The following is a 20,977-nucleotide window of genomic DNA, read 5'->3' on the forward strand; positions in this document are numbered from 1 at the left end:
TGTGGACATACAGCACACATTTCCACAGATGTTCATATTTTGTACTCCAGTGTGTCTTACAACTGTACGGCAAAAGGATATTTTAAGTAGGGAAGAGCTTCCAGAACTTCCTGATTTATAACAATCATTCACAACATGTTCAACCAATTTCAGCTTGAAGCTATTAAGCAAGCAATGTAAGAGAACTTCTAGCTTCAGTCACAACCAGCTGCTTCTTATGCACGCTTGCAAGTTGGTATCTTGGTTTAACTTTGCTCCTCAAGTTCCTCCTATTTTAGTAATTCTTTGGAAATAAGTGCCACATCGTAGACTGTGTATCAATGAAGTAAATGCTTAGGTGAAACGCATTAACTGACCCAGTAAGTAGTAGGACATGCCGAAAACACTTCACCAAGGAGGTATCCAGGTGGCACCCAGGCCAGACACGCAAACCACATCAAATGGTTGCTGGCAGCCCAAAAGAAGTGGTTCTTTTCTGGGCCAAGCTTGTAATGCTGTGTAAATAACTAAATCACTCAGACAAAACCTCCACATCAGGATTGGTACAAGAAGGTGAATATGAAAAAAAAAGTGGAAGCAAAAAACAAAAACAGAAACAAAAGAAATACAGAGTGATCCCATCTTTTCAAACTATTGCAGCACCTCCACCTGTAGAATCGCTGAGCTTCTGGACTGATATATATAAAAGAGACATGACTGTCGACTCATCTCTTCATTTCAGTAAAAGTCAGCTGAAACGTGCACGATCAGCAAAAATGGCGGCTTGCGACAGGGGATGTGATGTAAATTTGGCGTCAGCTTTCTCGTAAGGTGCCGTTTGCCCGGCACTAGGCGGCAGGCATGGGGAGGCCCTTAGATGAATGTGGTAACAAGGATGAGCAGAGTTGTGACTGACTAACAGAAGAATAGCACATCTCTAAAACATCTGTTAATCCAGTGATTGGGGATCAATTTGGATGTGCACCAAAAATAACGTTTGCCAGCGGTTAGTAATGTGGAAATGCAGTGAAAATTGGAGATTGATTGAAGAGTAAAAACGGCAAAGTCACATAATCATTGATTGTCCAGTTGACTGAAGCTGAATCTCAAGTGCTAGACATTTCTGTTCCAAACCAGCGCACAACCTCCCACGCCAAACCTGCAAAGGCTCAGCCACCTCGCACACAGAAATGGTCAGGAGGATGGTAAAAGACACCTTTTTTGTTGTTAATGAGATAAAATGTGAAAAACCAACATAAGTCGTTTACACAACAGAGCAGCACACTCAGTCTTTTTTACCTCACCCCGTCAGTATCTGTGTCAGCTAAGAGATTTCTCCAGAGCATCAGCTCTCACTATCTAACAATGCTCTGCTGAGAGTTCATCCACAGAAAATGTACTCTTCTATTTCATGCTTGACAACCCTGTGAGGAGAATATCAATGCCCTGACACACACACACACACACACACACACACACACACACACACACACACAGAGCAGCTCAGCATACAAAGGTGGAGGCTGTTTCTTCTTGCACTTAGTCATTCTACACGCTGAGTGACTTTCAGTGACTCTGCATTGTGAATTACAGGATCACAGCACAATGGAGAAATAATTAGCTCGATGGGAGGAGGCAATTAGTGAAACACTTTAAATACAAATGGCACCACTGACTGCATGAAATACTATGAATTATTAAACAGACTGCTGGCTTAGAGGAATACGACCCTGAATAACAAACTAATGGACAGTATATAACCACAAAGATTTCGTTTTAGGTTAATCTTTTTGATTAAGCCTTCAGACTCAGGCACAGACTCCCCCCCCCACCCCCACCCCTTTGACCCAGAGATCATTTTGACAATTTAAGGGTTATGTTAGGTTAGGGCTGGGCGATATGACCCAGAATTCATATCTCGATATTTTTTAGCTGGATGGCGATATAAGATATATATCTCGATTTTTTTTTTTTAAAGCCATAAGTTAAGAACAAAAAGAGAGTTCTAGTCACACTGTGTCCCAGATGTGGGCGCTTTTATTTACATAGATGTACATGAAGAAATTATTCAAAAATAAATTATCAGCATTTATTAAATAATCATGGTCCATAAATAAAAGAAAACAATGTTTTTTTGTGCATAACAAAAAGCTCACAATTGTGCAGTCAAAATGTAAACTAATAGACGCTGAGCATAGTAACAAAGAGACAGATTTCACAGCTGCACCACGTCTCTGAACAGGTGCCGTTTGTGGTCCTTATACACAGTACGGTAATATTACGTTGAAGCACAGTACGTATCACTCCGCGAGGCTCCTCCCCGGTAGCCCTAATCCTCCAAGACAATCCATCAAGCGGTGCAGCTCCGTAGCTTAGCAAAGTCATATTAAAACATTTTTTGACAGATTGCCGAGCGCTGTGTACCACATAAAATCGGTTCGCGGTCAGTAAGCACAACCAGAATTCATACATAAGGCGCACTGTCGAGTTTTGAGAAAATGAAAGGATTTTAGGCCGTGCAGCCCCTCCTGGCTGCATGTCGTTAGCGCGGTTAGCTCGTTAGCGCGGTTAGCTCGCTAACACGTTGACGCCGTCCAGCCCCACGCACGGTAACTCGCTAACGGAGATTTTCCGCTTTCATCTTGTCATTGCCTGCAGGTGAAGCTATGGGGGAGGCGGAGTTGTGTTCAGTGAAGGAGAGGCGAGGCCGAGTAACGTTGCGTAGAGACAAAAGTGGACGAAAGAGAGGCAAACCTGCGGCTCCACAAGTATAATTATAACGTAACATAGACTATATCGATATAAACGATATTGTCACATCTTATATATCGATATTTTTAAAAAACTCGATATATCGCCCAGCCCTATGTTAGGTTTAGATTTTTGTCAAGTTAATATATGCATTACTCAGTATGACCTTGTATGGGAAATTTTCTGCTCCATCTGGGGGCAAAACATTCCCACAAGCTTAACAACGCGTTTCTGGTGTAACAAATATGACGGTTGAAGATGACCAAATCTGACAAAAGAGGAATTTATAGTTACACATCCAGGGGCCATGCTCTAGCTTGGGGCCATGAGTACTACAAAACAAGCAAACCATAGAAACTGGCTGGTAAACTTTGGGGTGGAAAACCTTGAACAGCATATTTATTGTCTTTTTGACCACTCAAATACCAGTTTTCCACCAACACCCTCCTCAAACTAAAAGAGATTCTATGCCAGTCTATCAGAAAACAGTTACTGCCAAAATGCTGCCATTGGCGTGGTATCACAAAACTGGCACTAATGTCAGAGGCAATATTTGTATGCAACACTGCGATAAACTGATCCTCATCGACTGTGACATACAGACTGAAGAAAGTGGATATCAAACCACCAGCTAACCCTGTAATGCTTATGTTTTATCAGTTAATTAGTTAACCAAGTAAATAACCTGCCATGCTTCTCACACACCACACGAAGCTCAAAAACCAGCAATCCCCGAGTTGGGAGGCCTTATACTTAGGCAACTGGGGCTGCCTGAAATACAGGAACTACTACTATATCCTCTTTTGATACGTAGCATGGCTGCATAGTTTAATGGTTCACACATTTGGCTAACAAGCAGAAAATCTGCGGTTCAGTCCCAGGATGAGAGAGAGAGAAATCCCTTTGGGGTTGCAGAAGGAAAGGTTTGATTTGATTTGGTAAATCAGACATGCGGAGTTGCCCGCTGTAACAACCCCTTGAGAATAACGGGGCAGCCAGTAATAGCTTCTGTTGATAAATGGCACCGCAAACATTCTCAGTACCTGAATTAGACTTCCAATTTTAGTATGGTAAACTTGAATTGTACTTGAATACTCTGTAACTTTACTAGCTGTAATAACTGTACTGGACAGCTTTCGTACATTGATTAGAGCAGATTAAATTGTGTGAAGAAAACTGCATCAACTCACGATTCAATCTAAATTCTGACTTTTCCAATGAAGACTTGTGTGCTCCAAGACATCATCCCTTCATGAAGTACTCAACCTCTTAGGTCAACCGAAGAAAACCTTCAGCCCATTTGTAAGATGACTGACTAGACGGTGTGGATAAATGAAATAAGTTTTGTTTGTTTTTAAACTGATTCCGCTCCATTTACTCGTCCTTCCTTTCTTTCATGGTCTCCCTTTTCCGACCCCATGATCTCACTACTTCATTCCCTTTCTGTTGCAGACACCTTCAGTGTGTTGCATATGGATCTGACAAGCAGCAAGAGTCCATCTGTGCAAATTCATACTATAAAGGAACAGTACTGTGCCGCCCCATTTCCTCCTGATTAAAATTTCAGCGCACATCGCCACAATATTCCTCTGGGGTTTTTCCTGCTGCTCAACAAGACCTTGAAAAACAAGACAAGGAGAGGGGGGAAAGTTTTCAGCTAATGTGTGCACATGTTTAGTTTTGTGGACGCAGGACGTGGGCGGGTGGTTAAAGGAAAGAAAGTAATTGAAATAGACGGGAAAAGGATGGGCATGAAAACAACTGTCCACACGTGGGTAATGAAAGAGGAAAAGAAAAAGTAAAAGTCTGCAAAGTTTTAAGGTTTTGTGCTGTGGGTGGCAGGTTAAAACAACACAGTGACTAAAAGAGCTTCACACTAAAAGCAGCCTGCAAGTTTGTCACTGAAAAGCTAGAAATGTGAAGAACAACAGCAGTTAAAAGTGAACATCTCTACTAACTAATAAAGCTGATATCTAGATGCAAAAACCTTCACATCAGAGTCGCACTAAACTGTTAGGTTTGGTTAGAGTCAGGTAGAGGATATAAAAGAGTTCTCTCTACACAACAAGCAAACAGGATTAATTCAGCTCAAGGTGGCCATGGTTAACAGTGATGCCCACATGGTCTGGATGAGTAAAAGAAGGTAAGGAGGGCCACCAGAAAACCCCATAAATTGAGTGTATTCATTTAAAATCTACTTGTTTTTTCTTAGTTAACTGGATTGTGGCACAGCTAGGCATGGAGTATTACAGTTAAGTCATTCTTGTTGCTAAGGTTCATGGAGATGTCATTACTTCGGGAAAATAAAACAACTTGACCTGAATACTTCACTGCGTGTCATACCAACCAACTGGTTACTGCTGCTCCTTGCAAGGTTATATGCTGTGCTCATTATTCAGACTGGACTTAGAGGAAGAGAAACATTCTGAAACATACAAACTATCTGCAATTCTTACAAAAATTATTCCCCCCCCCCCCTCTTCAAAAACACCAGTTATGTTTAAGGTTACAGTGACTGTTATAAGGATTTAGCCCTCACAGGATTAAGCAGGATTTCATTACATTTCACACATTTTCCTAAAGCTCTACAAGTAACCCCAGAGCTGATTTACAGTAGCAGACAAATTTTAATGAAGCCAAACTCAAATTCAATGGCACATGAAAGAATGCAGCATTGTCCAATCACACAAGCTTGTGGTAAATTACTTTTTGTAATGAGGGTGCCAAATTTGTGTAGTTTAATTTACAACTTTGCAATGGCAGGGATCGTGACCCAGGGTGTTGCATCTATGTCATTTATTTAGGTTGAACCTGAAACAGTGCTCAAGGCTCAGCTACGAAAGACACAGGTTAGAGCTCCACGAAGGGTCTAGAGCAGGGGTGTCAAACTCATTTTAACTCATAGGCCACATAATAAGGGGTGGCTCAGGAGGTAGAGCAGGTGCATCCATCGGAGTATGAGTGTGTGTGAATGTACTTAGAAAGCACTGAGCGCTATATAAGAATCAGTCCATACTGACCACTTCGATCTTAAGTGGGCCAGACCAGTGAAACTCCCCTGTCTCTCAGTGTAAAGAAGTTACATTTAACTGCATTTTCTACGCGATAAAGAAAAAGCTGACAACTCTGAACTCAAATTGTAAGAAACTTCTGGTAGCTCGTTGCCCAGCCTGGTCAGGTTTTTTTTTTCCCCATTTTTCGTTTTTTGTTTTTTTAACTGTAGTCGTTTTTTTTTTGTTTTGTTTTTTAAACAACTGACATTTCTATAGTAGAAAGTGAAAAACAAACGTTTCAATCTTTAGTTGTTTATTGCTTCATTACTTTGAGTAGTATGAATGGCCAAGGGAGGTTTTTAATCCGTAGGAAAAAACTGTAAAACTTATTAAAATACAGTTAAAAGTCCAAAATTTCTGCTTGCTTGTTTACGGCGAGTTAGATTATAAATGGCTTCAAGCACACAGTTGGGCCTGCGAACCTCATTTAGACACTCAGACACTGAGCTGTGACTCTGTGCTACATGCACACATTTCTGCATCTCTGCTCCCCAGAACATCTGCCCACCCCTTCCTTCTTTCTTTCTTGACCCCAGTCCATCTTTGCACGTGATTGGTTACAACATGTGCCCATCAAAATAAAGTCTCGCATTTGCCTGTATGGATTCTTAGCAGGGCTGAAGATTTGGCTCACACATACCGGCTGACGTGAAATTATTTCGTTTGCCGGGGCCACAAGTTTGACACCCATAGTCTAGGGTGTAGTGCCTGGGTTTTCGATTCCAGGTATAGCACTATAGGTCCTACCTGACGAGTTCATACGGATGCACTGGCCCACTGTGGACAAGCGAGAGCAAACTTTTAATTCGTCAATCAATTAACCTATTTTCATCAGCTCTGGTGATGAGATTGGGTAGTAAAGAACGGTGTGTTGGATACAAGCATCCAGAATGAGTTTCTTTTGCCTTAGCGATAGATGTCCAGCCTCACCCTAAAATATAGCCCCTGCTCCTTTGCTTCAAACAGAAGTAGCTGGCAGACGACCGCAGGATAGACACAGAACTCCAAACTTCCGGGTCTACCCAGACAAACTACTGATACACTACTGTTCAGCGATTTAGGATGTGAAAAAGCTTAAAATTCAAGAACCCGATTTTGGTTTGAACACCTGCTAAATCTTTTGTATTTCATGTTTCGTAAGTACCTGAAGCAAGACTCTCCCAACAAAGCCAGCTGTGCTGCTTTAATGCATGGCTGATTTTGGTTTGAATAGCTGCTAAATCTGCTGAAGAAAATGTAAAACCGCTGATCAAAAGGCAGGCATGCAGCCAGAAGCAGCAAAGAGTTTGTCACGGAACACAAACCCTTTAACGACTTCATTCTTTTGTGAGGTTTTTTTGGTTTTTTTACTGAAGAAAATGTTTATAAATTAGTTTGTCTAGACCCTCTCAAGCATCAGTACATTTCATACAGTTTGTATAAAGTACTTTCATATTCTACCTTGTATATTTGTTAAACAATGTGAAACGACCACATTAAAATATTGTAATATAAATGATTACTTTTATTATGACCTTAGTACCTTTAAACCATCTTTTTGACAATAGTGAAAGTTAAATTTAGTTTCATCTCAGCCGGAGAATGAATATTCATGAGCAACACACAACGGGACCAGAGGCGGCTTGAAAGGGAACGGAAACTAAGGCGATACCAGACATGATCATCTGCGTCTCTGCGGTACTCCACAGCAGAGTATTGCCTCCCTCCTTTCTGCTAATCACCATCATCACAAAGCATCCACGCTGCCACAAACTCATTCCACTCTGGGCACTTTTCGGCTCCATCAATATTTAAGACTCAGCCCAAACACCCTGATAAGTCACTGAAAGAGTGACACCATGATCCTCACAGGGCACATTGTCTCCATGCAGCACTCTCATATTAACTGACAGGCCCCCAAAATGTCTTAAATGCAACGCAAACAGGAACAAATGCTCTAAAGGAAAGCAGAGGGAAGAGAAGAAGAAAAGCTGCGAGAGAGCTGAAAGCACAGGGATGTAACTCCTGTCACCTGGCACCATGAGCCCTCATTAAATTTAATGTAGCCTTTTAGTGGTCTATTTAACTGATGACAAAAGGCCACATGTCAGTCAGTGTTTGCACACAGACTCATAAAAGACAGACCGAGAGTATCAGGCAGCAAATGTGTGAGTATTTGCATAAGACATGGAGACAAAGCCGCGTTCCTTAATCTACCTAAAAATGTGATATCAGTCTGTCCAAATTGACGAATTTGTCTCCTTGGAGCGACACGCATTATTAAAAAGGTGTCTCCCTCTGAATACTGAGCTCTAGACTGCTCCCTGTATTCCTCCTCCCAAACATCAGACGGTTTACAGAGCTCTCGGCGCAGCCTCGGCCATCGTAGAACCGATCTGTTTTTGTTAAAGACAACTGAGCGTGAAGCTGAACCTGTAGATTACAGGTGCATCTACACTCCTACCCTCACCTGTGCCCATGGACTGTTGTTAGTGACAGGAAGAAGTCAATTGTAGATACATGTGGTAGAATTCTGATTCCTTTGAAGCATGCTGAGGAACTCACTCGCTTAGAGGTGGGAACAGAGCTGCCGTTCCTCTGTTCTGGAAAGGGGTTGATGTGTTTCAGGCACAGGGTTAGGATGCCTCGTGGGAGAGGTGTTTTGCACATTTTTCACATACTACAATAGCATCAGTTTACTCAAAGAGAAAAATGTATACCTAAAGAGCATAGGCTGCAACATGAAGGCAAACTGTTATGTGGCAGGGCAACTATGACGACTTGTAGCCACTCAAAGAGGAGCATTTTCCACAGCAATGATGTGATTTAATGTGCCAGTGGCTACTGATGACCTACATGCAAACATCTTGCGTAAAAAGAAGTCCACATGTTTTAATGATATGAGGGAAATTAATAAGGATAGCATATATTCAGCCTGGGCATCACCTGAATTGGGGGCATTTTTAAGGGTAGTGAAACTGTAGTCACTGGTCCATCGGTTTTCCTCCTGGTGACCTCGATGGAGGGATTTTCAGATTATGGCGAGGCTCTCTGAAACGCTGGCTGCCTAACCTCATTTCCATGCCGATGTGGTCTTCTGCTAATCTGCCCAACAGCAGATTATGTCTGCTATTTGGTCAGATAGTGGGACTGATGCTGGTGCTGTGGGTTTAGACTCTCAGCAGCTGTTGAGGGACATCAGAGCCACACAGTTCCAACATGCCAGAGACGCTCACAAAAGCAGCAGTAGGTCTGCTTCTGCCTGAGCAAAGGAATCAAAGGTAGTGTATGTGTGGTCACTCAGAGACAGATGTCTGGCTTACATTCATTTCTGTCTTTCCGCTCTGTGTCTTATTATTTCTTTCCCATCCGTGGGTACAGAGACTGCTTGAGGTTTGGGATTTCACAGATGAACCACAGATGTTGTTTTTTTAATTCATGAAAGCCGGAACAGTTTTTTTTTTTTTTTTTTTAATCCAACTAGAAAGTTGAACAAAACACTGCCCCTCATGTAAGCTGAATTCAGTCTTTCTACTAAGGTTGTTGTGACACCCACGGCAGAATCGGTTGCACATGTGAGCTGGCGACTGACATGTTTTCAGACTGGTATTTTATTTGTACGGATACAATGCCGAGGTAATAGTGCCACCTTAAAAGGACTGAAAAGGACGGAAGAAAATAAAAGCACTGGTCCCGTATTTCCCTCTTCCTCTCGTTTTGTAATTCATTTTCTTGCCTACTGACTGTAAAAAAAAAAAAAAATAAAAATAAAATTATTTTTTTAAAAGAAAGACAATTTGAGGAAAGTCAGATGTTTGAATTCCTGTTTGTTGTGTCCACCTGATGGATTTTCCTAACCCACAAAGATTGCAATCAAACTGCAGGCAAAATTAGCTCAAAATCTGATTACTTTGCTTTTTGCTGCACAAAGATCATAGCTATTCAATTCTGGATTTTGACCGCAGCTGAAAGTAGTCCTTAAGCAAATGTCCTCCAAAAATTTCTAATTTATTTTACTCTCAGTGATTCTATTCATATCCAGCCCAGCCACTCCTGGATCCAACCCAGCATCCACGTACACCTTTGTTCAGAAGTTGCAGCCGCCGTTCCACAAAAAAGCCTCATCCGCAGTGACCGCTGAGTGCTACTGCACATGAAATTGTAACAATTGACTTTAGTAAATCCATGTTTATTTTCATATATCCATCCATCCATTCTCTTTTGCGTATCCTTTTCAGGGTCGCGGGTGGGCTGGAGTCTATCCCAGCTACCATAGGGTGAAAGACAGAACACCCTGGATAGGTTGACTGTCTGTCGAAGGGCTTACACACAGAGACAGACAACCATTCGTACCTATGGGCAATTTAGAATGACCAATTAACAGAACCCTACTACTGCATGTCTTTGGACTACAGGAGAAAGCAGGAGTACCCGGAGAGAACCCACGCTAACACGGGGAGAACATGACCCACTATGAGCACCTGGTGACAGCGGGAAGGAAAAACTCCCTTAACCAGGCTTAGGGAGAGACAGCCATTTGCCACGACCCGTTGGAGGTGAGGGGCAGGTGAGGAGAAGGAGACAGAACAAAAGACACACTGTGAAACTAGTAATCGAGGAGGAACAGCTTTAATCAGGAGGAGGACCAAGAAACTGATCATTTTACCAAAGATTCAAATGGTAAATGAAAGGTGACCACTTTTTGGATTTTGGGAGAATCGCAGGCCAATGAAATAGCCTGCTTCAGTTCCAATAGAAGGACTCCAACACAGGCTGAACAGAGCTGGAGGAGGAGATGGGCAAACCTCATGCGCGCTAGCTAGTCGTACACGCGCTGGAAAATTCACTACTCTGGTCACACGTCGACGTAATATGACATCACACAGACTAGGAATCAAGTCAGGATCAAGATCACCTAATATTCGTGAATACTTTCTGTTAGTGAATTTTGCAATTTAATCGTGTATTTGCTTCAGAAAGATTTCCTGCATTTGAGGAACTGAATTTTCATGACAAAAAAAAGAAAGAAAGAAATCTGGTGTCTGGGATAATGTTTGAAGTAGAAGGAAAGCTGGTATTACCAGCGGTGCGGTATGTGATGAGAACAGAACTGCCCATTCATTCTCAGAGGAGGATGAATCAGACCACCTTGGGTCAATAGTTCTGTTTTCTCTTTCCTCTCCACCTGCTGAGAGCAGTCAGTAGCTCAGCGTGAGAAGAGGAAACCTTTCTGTGCTTTTTTTTTTTTTTTTTTTTTTTTTTAATTCCTTTTCCTGTTCTGTCAGATCACAGGCAGATCCACCTCAACCCCAAGAGACACAATTGAGAAACAGGAAAGGTGCCTTTCCTGTTTCACCTCACCCCCTGTTCCTCCTCTACCTCCACTTCTTCCCTCCTCTTCACGGGCACGTCAGCTTGCGCCAGCTGTCCTGCTTCATCACATAGAAGCATTAGACTGTACTTTCTAAAGGCAGAGCACTGTACCACTGTAAATACCACCAGCCAAAATTGCCTGAGATTCAACAAAACTGTAGATGTGGGCATCTCCTTTGGTGTCAAACCAATATGCAAGAGAACAGGTAATAGATAAATAAACCTTAAGGATAAATTATTACTTCTAAAAAAAATGCAATTTAAGAGATGAGCAACTTGCGACAGTAAAGAGTACAAACATAATACAAGTAGTAGAATATTTTAATGCCATTTAAAAATAAAGTGTTTGTAGCTTTTTTTCCCCATCAACCCAAAAACTGAGTTTAAGAAAAGCCGACTGGGAGTTCTGACTCTTCTCAAATGTCCCCTGGGTTCCAGCTCCACTGCTAAAGACCAGGCTCTCAGGGCGGCGACTGAGGCGCTGAGACCTCCCTGAAAAAAGAGCCCAGCTGCTCTGCCACACAGTCTCAGCTACCAACAAGAGTCATTATCCACAGCTTTGCTGCAACCACAGATACTGAGCAGAGGACTGGACAAAGGCCATGACAGATGGCTGCTTCTCTGCCTTCTCCTGGCACAAAACTCTTTAATTCTTGGAAGCGTGACACACAGACACAAAAAAAGGCAATTTTGAGATTTTAAAATGTTGTGTGAACAGTTTCACCGCTTGCATGATGTTTATTTTGCAATTAAAAAAAACAAACTGTCAGTGTTTTATCTAGTTCATTAATGTGAAGACAGTTTGAAGGTACTAAAAAAAAAAAAAAAAAAAAAATTAGTACCAGATGAAATATACATCTATTAATGAAGAGACTGAGGAATGCAATTGAAAAAGAGAAATTACACCAAAGACTCTGTGAGAGAGGTACTGGAATCTATGGAAGGATTCTGCAACAGCAAGGATTGCGAAAATCTGGTTGAGGGGACCAGAATTTTAAAACCATGCTTGATTACAAATGCAACGTCTCTGATTCATAATTGCATGTCTTATGATTTTTCATGTTGGCATTGACTAACCAATGAAAGAAAACAGCACTTGTATATTTTCCTCTAAATGGCTAGACTAATAGTTTACCTATAAACCCATCCCTGTTCCCAGTACCAATAGTCACCAGCTTCACTCTCTGAATGGTTTGTTTTTATGAACCAAGAGTTCTGACAGATCTTGGGAAAATGGCATTTTCTGAGTATGCACGTTGGACATGGAATACTTTACAGAAAGGCCTAAATTTGAACATGAATGAAGTTATACGGATGCAGGGAAGAAGACTTATGGACGTTTGTTTCATGAAGCCACTTAACGTTTTATGTTATGGATATTATATATAGTGCATTTTGTTATAGATTTTATATTTTTTTGTTGTATTTGTACCATTTTTGAGATATGTCGGGTTGTATTTCAGCTACCTAGCCCAGATCACACTTTGATTGTGAGATTGTGATCTCAACGGGACTTCCTGGTAAACTAACAGTAATAAATCCCTAAATTGGACCAAGGTCAGGAAATTGGCAATTTAACACATGCAGTCTGTTTTTTAGGATAACCATTGAAGTTAGTTAATTTAGATAATGCTTAAAAAACAAAACTGCCCAAAAATTTGCCAAGAGGTATTACTGAGATGATTGCCAAGTGACAGGACTTGTTTCTAGAAAGGTTTTAGATTACACCGTGCCATTTAAAAGAACGTAATTATCAGAGGACAGATAATATAATGGATGTTTAAGGCACTCCAATAGTAATGCCATGGCTGTGATCACAGCCTTTGTTGGCTCTTGTCCAAACCTATCAGAGAAAACACATTCAGATAAGCTCCTTAATATCCCATCTGAGCAAGTGAATGAATGGAAATACTTTACACTACTATAATACTGCCAGCTCAAAGAGCATTTTGTTGATCCAACTGAGCTAGATGTCGTCATCCCACGGTCCTCGTTTTTTTTTTTAAAATGCAAAAGCACAAACTGCTTTCAGTCCTACATCCAATCAAGGTACAGCGATAGAAACCACGTGCACTGATGTGGTATCCTTAAGCAAGGCAATAAATTTCTGTCCTGTCACGCTACATATCATTCCTTTTGCAGAAAACCAAAAGGACGCATTTTTCCAGCAAGTTGTCTACATGAGTGTTTTGGCCCCATGCTACCAGGTGAGCATCATATGAAGGTCTATTTCTCTTCATCGTGTCTATCACTTTATGACCACAGTGTACCCATGTTAGAATGGCTGCCTCAAGAAGGATACTAGGTCACAAAGCTCAAATAATCTCAAACTAATGGGATGTGATGGAATTGCAGATGACAAATCTTCAGCAACCCAGAAGGAGGATCTGAAAACATTTAGGTAGTTCTGAAAGCAAAATGCGGTAAAATTTCAAACGAGCCATGACTATCGTGACTATTTGAATAATCAACAGTCATGACAATTCCAGACTAAATGATAAAATATAGACAAATTGTTGAACAAAACAACTTTCTTACAGCATTAAATCAAAGATAATATGATTTACTACATCCATTTGCAGGCTTTTATACTAAAATTAAAAGCACCATTATATGGATATCATTTTTCCAGCTACCCCTATCTTCGTGCTGCTTCATGTTTTTTCCTGACGAGTAGCCAGGACAATGTTCAGCGCCCCCCCCCGCCTCATCCCCTGGCTTCCACTCTGTAAGCAGAACTCAGTCTCATCGCTTCACGTTGCTGCCGGGTTTGGCTGTGTTCAGCGTGGGAGGCCGGCTGCCACTGAGGGGACAGAGGACAGATGTGGCTTACATAATGATCAGCAAATCAGTTCTCAGTGCCCCTAATCCTGCAAGCATCCCTCCATACATCTCCCTACGGCTGCTTCGCCAAGCCATGCCAAGCTTACTGTGCTGTGCAGAGCCAGAGAGCCCCAGGCAAGTTGCTCCTTCCCACTACTGGTTAGAAAGAGCCAATCAATGGACTCAGCAGGGAGAGCTTTTACAGCTCCACTGGAAGGCAATTATCAACATTTTTCAGTAAAGGGACAATCAGGCCACCGGATGATAGCTCGAGGTTCAGCAGACAACAGTCCAATATGAGAACATTATGTGAAACAAAGTAGGGAGAGGCAACGCTTTGTGAATATTTAGAAAGACCCTATTCAGTGGCTGGTTCATAATAGAATAACAAGCTGAACATCTACAAATTTGTTTCAGCCTGCTGCACACATCAGGGCTGGGTACAGAGACAAATGACAAGCACCAGTTCCCCTAAGCAATGAAGGGACCCAACAATGGAAGAAGAAATGGGGAAGGATTCAAGATTCAAATAAAAAAATGAAAAGTTCACAGTAGTTTCCACTCTACTGGTTTGTGAATGCGGGTGTTCAACAATAATAATTTAAGCTGATTCCTTAATAAGGGATTAACCTCCCTTCAATTATCAGTAGCTTTTCTAAAAACAACATTGAACCAAAAAAACACCCTCAGGATGTTTATTATTCTAGGGTTTGAGTAGAATAGTCATTAATATCTTTTTCCCCTCTTCAAATCAAAGGATTGATCAGTTACAGAAAGTTCGGTGATTCATAGATGCAGCTAGTTACCATTTTTCTTACAGGACAATTCTAGATGCAAAAAGAAAAATATTGACCCCAGCAGAGACTTCTGGAAAGTCATCCCACTTTATGCTTTAATATTTCGAGCTACACAAATGAAATACCATTTGACAAATAATGCAGGGCAGGACATTTAACGCACTCAACGATTTAGCCTGTTAGAACCGTGGTTCGCTCTTTGTTCCCCCCAGTTATGCAGAGCAATTAGCATTTTCTAAAGGTTACAGACTTTGTTGCCATCATTCCTTATCATTTGGTTTTCTCAAGAAGGGCAGTAGAAGGTTTCGCTAAAGAAAAAGTTTGCCTCCTTCTATGAAAGCAGCAATTTTCCTAAATGGCACGGTGTAATCTTAATTAAAATACAAAATAAAAATCATTATTACTTTGAGAGATTAAGATTGCATTTTCATTTCACATCAACAGTATTTTTCTTATTCATTAATGTGCAGAAAGAAAAAAACCTGTAAACATTAAGCAAAGACATTAACCACTGAGGCTGGGTGTCGTCCATGTCCAAAAACCACCAGACACACATAAAGAAGAACCCTTCTGACCTCCACTGAAAGGGTAAATCTAACGCCGAGATTATTTATCCGACTTTTATAGAAGCTGAACTGCTGCCAGTAGAATTGGAAACATGCTGACACTAAAGGCGTGTGGGATCTTCTCAGGGGCAGGATGGTAAAATTAAATGACAGCTAAGATGATGAGTTATTTTTCACGCAGCATGACATATTTGTCATGAGCTTAATTCATACGTGCCAGTCAACCGTTCATAGCTGAAAGAAACTCAAATCCCATTTCCACATGCAGCAACACAGGTGATTCACCAATCAGCTCTGTGCTCATCATTTCCGAGAAGGCAGACATCTATGGGCTCAAATTGTGGTCATAAATATTTTGTACTTGTAAATCAGTTTTGTATGTGTAAAAAGAATTTGTGTGTGGGCTTAGCCAAAAAATACGGGTGAAACTCTGCAAGTTACAAGTACGAATTTTGACCCTATTTTTCTTCCTTTCATCTGATTGGCCAATGTCATGTCAATCACAAATGTAACTATCAAATCAGAGAACAGATGGTTTGGCTGTCGGAGGGGCGCTTTTTTGAACTGCAGGTCCTTGAAGGGTAATACAGTTTGAAGCCGGAGGATCTCTATATAAATATCCGATAGCAGTTAGATCCCCTAACTTTCAGCAGCTGTTGAAAGGATAAAGTTTTAGTATATCAGTGGTTAGAAATACCATTATTACTTTAGGATTATTTTAACACAAAGTCAGGGCTGACCCAGGACCATGGCTGTGAGTTACAGTGCACAGCATAAAGGTCCTTTCACATTGGACGCAGGATGTGCTGCTAACTGCCAACTAAAAGCCAAGGATCCAGAATTTGTTGCGCTGGCTGCTGAACTCTGTGGGTTTTTGCAGCAGCTCTACCTGTACTAGATGCACCTGCTCCTTGTCGTTTCTATCTCGGACTTTGTGTCCTCTACAAGAGTTTGTGTTTTTTTTGCTAGTTCTTCAAATGTTCAATAAAAACATGTATGCTCATTCATAATGAAGAAAGCTTTGTAACTATCCCCACTAGTGAAGACTGTCATGCTGGTTCAGCTTGGCAAACCTGAGGAGAGAGAGGAAAGAAAACGTTGTGCCAACTAGCAACAGCAACTCGTGCTGATCTTCTTGACCTTCCAGTTACTGAGTGGCTCACTGGTTTATTTAGTGATCTGCATTCATGGTTTCTTGTTCTAGTATACGTGTTAACAAATGTTAAATTATGTCCATAATACCACAAATTGTACAAGTAACGGGTATCTGGAGCAATTTTGCAGAAAGAAAACGGCAAAAAGTTGCTCAGTGCAAAGCAGCTGATAGGCGACAGGGTGCTGACATTAAACTGGACTTGTTGTACATTGCATCAGCTACCATATTGCCTCAGCTTAGAAATAAATCTTAACATTTATTGCTTATTTTATCTTTTCCTCACCCACACAGCTTGCATAACTAATCAATTTATTCACTTTACCTAGACAAGGAAAATAGGACATGTTCTCCTTACTATAATTCAAGCCCAGTAGGCTGCTTCTGTTGGTGGCGGTGTTTCTTTTTTATATATATTTATACACACAATTCAAATCTCATGAATTCTGGCAGTGACATCATCTGCTGTTTCGGTGAGTGGCTCAGTAAGAAAGGCCATGGTCCAGCAGAGCAAAAAATGCAGCAATTTCTTCCAGAGACAGCATGTCAATCTTCAAACAGCTGTTCAGAAGTGCTGGTGTGGTGGCAGCCTTTTTTGCAGTTTGAGGAGAAAAAAAAAAAAAAAAAAAAAAAAAAAAAAAAAAAGTACCGGTACTTTAAGACTAGGAAACGAGGCCGACTACCTCAGTTCAAACCAGCCCTCTGAAGCCGTCTGAACTAGAGGAAACATCTATTGCACCACAGTCTGTTAGAAATGAAATGAAGGCATCACACTTCACAGGGAACCGGGATGGCAATAGCCTAATGGTGAGAGAAGAAAGGTTTCATTCTGGAAACTTGATGGCATGAATCACGACTGTGGGAATGCAAGCGAGGCAAGCTCGACAAAGCTATGCAAGAAGCAGCTGCTGATGTGCCACCGAGGAGAGAGCCGAAGCCTTCGTTGCTATGTTTACATTCATTCATACATGGATTATTCTGGATAATCAGGCTATGCAGGAACGCTGGAAGCCCCCACCGGGCTCTATATGCGAGCAGGTTTTTCAGTTTTTTTTCTTTTTTTCCTTGAATTTAATCAGGTGTTACTGAAAGCAGAGGGATGGAGAAATGTATGCTTTTAATACTGCTGTGTTAATAGTTTCATTGCGACAACTCTAGTGCTGAAAAATGATCCTTTAATAAATCCAGTATGCTGATAATGACAAGCATTAAGCGAAGAGTCTTGCGAATGAAAAAGTGAGTCAATGGTTTTAATAATTAAATAAATAAAATTTAATTTAATTTAAAAAAAAAAAAAAAAAAAAAAAACATCCTTATCTCACTAATATGGACTCCAAACTTAGGTTGGGCAGTTATGGCATTATAGTAATGAACATAGGCAAGGGGCGTTGGCGCCATTTACATTTGTAGTCCCTGTTCTATTGTCTCATTGGCGAGCTGAGGGGGGAATGCTACACTTTTTTGGATGATTGCCGGCTACCCCCAGAAGCTAAGCAGGCTAACCAGTGGCCAGACTGTCCATGCAGAATTTGACTACAAAGTCCAGAGGATTTGCCACAAGCAGCTGACCTGAATAATGATCAGTGACCACTCACATTTCAATGAATAGGCAGGGGTTTTTTTTTTGTGTGTGTGTGTGTGTGTGTGTGTGTGTGTGTGTGGGGGGGGGGGGGGGGGGGGGGATGCTCACATGCTCAAACGCAAGTGGTCATTCTTCCAGGAAGTGAACTAAAGCAGGAGCACTAGAAGCAGTGCACTGCCAGCCAAGGAGACGTGCTGAAGAGGAATAGGGTGTCATAATTGAAATCAGGTAAGGTCTTGGTTTTTTTAATATTGTGCCCCCCTCGTTTATGGGTCAGAATATTAGACTGTTCAATATAATGCAGTATCAGCCATTATCACTTCAACACTAGACATGAGTTTTGTGTTTTAAGCATTCAGAAGTGTTGAAAAACAAACCCCTACATTTCTGGTTCTATCACTGAACAATCTGGGGAAACACTTATTCAATTATGAGCACCATTATATAACCAGTTGTCTTTCACTACAGTCTTAGTTGTGCCATGGTTCAGCTATGCTCCTGCCGAGGCAGTGCTTTCGCTCTGCAAAAACTTTTTTTATGTAAATTTTGTGAGAAAAAAATAAATATTGGAGGACCTGAATAAATTCAGTCAGGAAGTCTTTATAAGCCGTGTAATGTGTTTCTCTCACAGAAATCCACATTTATTTCACTGACTTATTCTTAATCCTTGAACCTGGAAAAGGAAGCCGGATTTCCCACTGGCATTTCTGATTCACATTCCTCCCCAGAGAGGAGAATAACCACAATACTGAAAGGCATGTGAACACACCGCAGTGCTCTGAGGTTCTGCTCAGTTGTTAATGGACACAGCTGAATGAGAAAAACATACCATAGCAGCAACCTGCTTCGAATGAAGTGGATCACGTGCTAAGGACGCCGACGCCTGCCCTCCTCCTCCATGATGCTTGGCTGACTTAACTGCCATGCCTGCAGTTTGCCTTATCAACTTATCTTTACTGCTGTGCAGCCAGGCAGGTGATGTAGAAAAGATCTTGCTTTGTCTTTTGTGCTTGTGCGCACACACACAGAGCTTTTTATCTCATATGCACAAAGCCCACAGCGGAGTACCTTTAAAAGGCACAGACTCAGAGAACATGCTGCAGAAAGGCACACACACTTCACACTTTAAAGCTCAACACTGAAAGAACACAAGCAAAAACAAAAATAATCTCTCTAGAAAAACTACAATGGTGCATTTTCCCTTGAGAAAGATAAACTCATCACAAGTCAGGCGTTGCGGTCAAGTGCACACTGAGTTTTTGCAGCAAAGAAAAAGGAAACCGAGTCTGTGCTCTGTGAGCAAACACAACACCGACAACCTGGTCTGAAGAAGAGCTCAAGCAACAGTTAATAACATATTCTCAGTGCTACGAGTTAATCAGGAACGTTTTACAGTTCAGGAATTCAGCTGATGAATAACACTAATGGCTAGTGCAGTTAGCAGTAGGTGACCTTTAATTCCTACTTCATCTCAATTACAAGCAGCTGATAATGAGGAGTACAAGGGGCAGAGCCAGTGTTCACATGGTTAATGTAACATAATCTACAATGTAGGCAGCGTTTGGAGCGGGACAGATAACCTGCAACAATAGCTCGCTGGCAGTCTGAAAATATTTCCCCATCGCCCACCGGCACAGACACATCGGTAATGGTTTGGACAGGAAGCTTTGGGATTTCCATTCACTGAAAACATTTCATCCATTCTCATGGTACGGTAATCCAGATGGCAACAGCAACCTGTTTGGTTAGTGTAGATTAGGGTTGGGTCATATTTTAAAATCACCCAGAAACCTGATACATTACCAAACGGTGGGTGGATGCATGTGTGCATGTTCAGCCCACCCGCTGACATCTCCAGAAGCAAAACTGAAGCAGAAAAGAAAAACAAAACCACAACAACATTCTGCATCATTATTACTGTTTTTAAACGGGGAAAAAAAAAAAAAGGTTCTCTACGCTTTGAGTACCAATTTTAAGAGCCGGATTATCATTGTGTTCTCTTCTTCTTTGTGGCAGTCAAACACTTTCAGTACAAAATATAAATATAATGTGAGTAACCAGAGTGTTGCTTTATACTAGCATCCGTCAGCCTGTGTTCATTTCTGTTTGTTTGTTTTTTTATTTGTTTGCTTTTTAAAACCATCAGCAGCTTGTACATTTTTTATTTGTCAGTGTTAGGAAGTTTTAGTCTATATTATGGCTGGAAGAAGACAGCAGAAATTGCTGAGAAATGCTCCTCTTGTCTTATTGTCAGATCTGCTATATCATAGCACAGCATGAAATCTTTCCTTATTGGGTTTGCAGAACTATAATACATTACCAAGGCCTGCCACTGGCCTGCAGCTGCACTTTTACAAACCTGGCTCCAAAAAGAAAACAGGTGGGTGTAACTAGGGCTGCTCAATTAATCGAATTTTAATCACGATTACGATCTGGGCTTTCAACGATCATTAAAAATGACTGAGCCGATTATTAGCCCCTCCCTCATTTATCCGCGACACCTTAAAGGCCGGTCCGTGAAAATATTGTCGGGCATAAAGGGTCCGTGGCGCAAAAAAGGTTGGAGACCGCTGATTAAGAGGACCCGAGGGAAGCTCGGAAAGCTAAGCAGAAGTTATTTGGAGAGGAGAGTGACTGCCGTTGGTTGAAAAGAGTTTAAAAAAAAAAAAAAACTTCAGTGGTGTTGCACACTATTTTATATTATTTTTTTAGTCATTGTTAACCCTTTAAAGCCGGTCAGAGCTGCACGCTCCGTTTTGCGTAACTATTGTTAAATCCCTGTAGAACCTGAACCGTGTAAGCTAGCGCAATAATTTGTTTTGCATATGAAACCGGAGGAGTTGTACTTACATCTGATGCCATCAGCTTGTCCTCGGTCACGGTTTCGTTCCACATATAGCTTTGCAAAAATTGCATAAAAA

The 20,977-nt window shown here is 41.3% G+C and overlaps 1 protein-coding gene across 1 annotated transcript in view; it reads right to left on the reverse strand.

Moving 5' to 3' along the window:
* Nucleotides 1-20,977, reverse strand: part of LOC146566249 (polypeptide N-acetylgalactosaminyltransferase 10-like) — a 121,291-nt gene that overhangs the window by 87,636 nt on the left and 12,678 nt on the right. The gene's annotated exons all lie outside the window — the stretch shown is intronic.

This window comes from Mchenga conophoros, linkage group LG10 (genome assembly GCF_057382185.1).
Source record: "Mchenga conophoros isolate Kocher_MC1m ecotype Shallow Benthic linkage group LG10, M_conophoros_male_GT1.1, whole genome shotgun sequence".
Taxonomy (NCBI): domain Eukaryota; kingdom Metazoa; phylum Chordata; class Actinopteri; order Cichliformes; family Cichlidae; genus Mchenga; species Mchenga conophoros.